We start from the raw sequence: 3,487 nt of genomic DNA on the forward strand, positions 1-3,487 counted from the left end.
GGGGCGGGCGGGGGGGGGACGAGAGCCCCGAGCACCTGCCCCAGCGCCTGCCAAGGCCCATGCAATCCAGCCGGCAGTGTTGCTCTCTAATGGGGCCGTGTCTTTTCTTCAGAGGGCAGCCGTGTTGGTCCGTGGTGGGGGAGGGAGACCCGAGGCCCCTGAGCCCCCTCCCCCCCGGGCAGCCAAGGAGGCTGTGGGGGCTCTGAGCAGTGGGGAGCCCCGGGGGGGGGGGGGCTCCCTTCCTCAGGTGCCCGTTGTCGGGGACTCTGTCCGAGGGCCCAGGGGAGGGAGGGGGGGGCCCTGCGCTGTTGTCAGGAAGGCAGAGCTTCTCCCGGAGGCCAGCTCCAGACACCGTCTGCGCCGGGGCTCTCTTTGGCAAGGTCTCTGCCGCCTGTGAGGATCATCCATCGGAGGGGCATGCTGGGTCAGACGATGCATCTCATCGGATTTCATGCTTTGCTGTGTTGACATTTAAGGCTCCTCCTTGGTGGGTGAGGTGGAGTTAAAAGGGAGGGGCGGCCAGGCCAGGCCAGGCAGGCGATGTCCTCTGATCCGCGGAGTGGGGCAGAAGCAGGGATCGCTCTGAGGAGAGGCTGGCTGTGGCCTTGGCTTTGGCTCGCCACGCACGCACCCTCCGGAAGGCAGGATGGAGGGTGGGGAAGGGTGAGAGGAAGTGTCCCCCGGGCTGCTGGGCTGCTGGGCTGCCTGCCTCTGCAGCCGCCACGGGGGCCGGAAGGGTCAGGAGGCCCGTGGCAGTGCCGTGCCTTCTGCTCCTTATGCTGCGATGGAGTCCAGCCCAGCCTCCCTGAAAGGGGGTGGTGGCAGCAGCAGCAGCAGGCGGACAAACCAGTTAGGTCAGACACAGCAGGCTTTGCCCCCCACAGGGCGATAGGAATGTGCGCCTGGAGAAATTGTTCCCTCCCGTTGTGATGCAGGGGGATATACGTGTACGTGTGGCTCCAAGTCACTTTCGGGCAGCTGGAGCTGAAGGAATAAAATTTCTCCCTTCTGCTGCCTCTGACTCCCAACTCGGGCAAACACTGTTTAGTGGCAGGTTCCAGCTTCAGTCACGAGGCCAGGGGTTTGGGTGAGGACAGAGGGTGCCGCTTCCCTGCGCTTCCGGAAAGGGGAGGGCGGTTCAGGTGAGCTTGGGGGGGGGGGAGGGGGCTCCCTGACTGGCTGATGGCCTGAAGGAGGAGGGCGTTCATAGGTCTTGTAACATCTCCAAATGAGGAAAGCAAGGAAAGAGGCATGTCGGAAGCAGCATATTAGTCACTTCACAGAGCTTGAATACGCGACCTGGAACTGTAACCTCACGGCTGGACGGCCAGGATGCCCTCACCAGTTGGCTGCCCCTGAAGACAGCGGGGAGATCGCAAGGCTGGCGTGGCGTGGCTGGGGCAGCAGGTGAGGGGGGAGTAAGGGGGTGGACCAGATGCAGCCAGTAGAAGGCTCTCTGGGCGGTTCCCCTTACTCCAGCCAGTGGTCAAGCATGGAGTGGATCACATGGCCAAGCAAGCAAGCAAGCCAGCCGTTTCTGAATGGCTCTTGACTGAGGCCGGGCCCGGCAGAGCGGCTGAGCCCTTTCCTGGCCCTGTAGGCAACGTTGGCCTCTCCTGTGGGGCTGGCAGTGCTTGCTTGCTCTGTGTGCATGTTCCATCAGCCCTGCTGCCGGCCTTCAGTGGCACGTGAGACCGGGCAGGCTGCCACTTTTCTCCCCTGGAAGAAGGCAGGGAGAGCAGAGCAGGAAGTAGTAGAGTCACACACTGAAGGGGTGTGGTGCTTCAGACCCCCGGAGGGCGCCTGCTGCCGCCGCCGCTGCCGCTGCTACTGGGTGCCAGAAGAACCAGCCTGGCTCTTTGTGCTGGTTTTGGGGATGTCCCTGGCGCAGGAAAGCAGAGGGGTGGCAAACAGGGCGAAGGGCTGCAGGACGGACACCCCGTTGTCTTTTGAGACAGGCTGAACCGTGGCCCCTTGCTCCGCACTCTGGAAGTGCCACGGGGGGGGGGGTGCCAGTCGTCCTGCTGCTGTGTGGTGTCACGGAGCTTTATAGAACAGGGCCATCCTCTTCCTTGGGGCAGCAAAAGGCCCCTTTCTGCTTGGGTCCTCCCCAGCGGAGTGGCTGTGCCCCTGATGTCTGCCTCCCAAGCAGAGAGAGGGCATGACTGGAGGAGGAGGAGGAGGAGGAGGAGGAGGAAGGTGTGAGCTGGGCGGGTGGTGGGCAGCACAGGGTGGCTTCTCCCAGCCTTTGCCACCGCTGGGCTTGCCTGCCTTCTCTCCCGCACGGGGGGGGAGCTGGGGGAGGGAGAAAGAAGCAACCGCAGCATTTCCTCTGCCTCCTCCCGGTCAGTCGGTCGCTTTGGATTGTCTGCTTTCTCTCCCGGAGGGACGGGTGACTGCAGAAGGAGGGAGAGAGTGGCACAGGCGCCCGTGCCGTGTCCTTTCTGGCTTCCAGGCTGGGCCCTGCCGCCGCCCACCTTCTTTCCTCCCGGAGTGGCCCTGCGTGCCCATCCTGCGCTGCCTCTTCTCCCCTCACACCCACTGGGGCTGGTGGGGATTTGTTTACCTTCTCTGGTTCTCCGGTTGGGTGGCTCTTTCAGCCCATCCCCATGAAAAAAGAAACCCTGACCGATTTCTCTGCAAGCCTTGAAGGCTGCGGGAGAAGGGCCGTTGTTTGCACCTGGCCCCGTTGTCTGAGGTTTTTCATTTGCACTGGGCGGGGGTGGGTAGGGGTGCTGGTTCAGAATTAGCTGCCTGATTCTTGGGGGGGGGGCATTTCCGCAGCCAATTTGTGCCTGGGACCTTTTGAGCGCCTCCCGTGTTGTCTGCAGCTATGCGTAGGGCTCACTGGCCTGCCGGCCTCCCTGTGGCTGTGGAGCAGCCCTCTCCACTTCTGGGGAGGCCAAGGCTTACTCCCCGGCAGACGGACATGGCTGGCTGTTCGGCATGATGGATGGCTGGGGGTTCCGCTGGGGCGGGGCGGGCAGGAGAGGGAGGGCTCGCTTCTGCCCGGATCTTCTCTGCTCTCGCAGGGGGCAGCTTGAACTCGCTTCTCCTAGGCAATGTCTGTCCCTCAGCCTGGGCCCCTGGGGGCCACTCGCAAGAGCCTGCATGGGAGAGCTGCACCTCATGCACGCCTGCCCTTGGCTCATGCACAGGCCGGCACTGCGGAGACCTGCAGGGCGGAGGCTGGGGCTGAAGGGGCCCTCCCTCCCTCCCTCCCGCAGTGTTTGTCCTCCGGTGTGGGCACAGCAGCAGGAGCAGTAGCAGCAGCAGCAGCTGCCCTGTTGATCCCTTAAGAGGTCCACCATGGCTTGCGGGTTATCCATGGACATGGCCCAACAGACCCCCCGGCTAAGTCTCTGAAGTGGTTGAGGTAACTGGAGGGTCAAGCTGTGGCTCTGAGAGCTCTGCTGACAGTTCCTGGGGTGGGGTGGGGGTTCCTAGGAGAGAGAGAGAGAGAGAGAGAGAGAGAGAGAGAGAGAGA

Source organism: Gekko japonicus, unplaced genomic scaffold (assembly GCF_001447785.1).
Source record: "Gekko japonicus isolate JY-2015 unplaced genomic scaffold, Gekko_japonicus_V1.1 scaffold416, whole genome shotgun sequence".
In the NCBI taxonomy this organism is placed as follows: Eukaryota; Metazoa; Chordata; class Lepidosauria; order Squamata; family Gekkonidae; genus Gekko; species Gekko japonicus.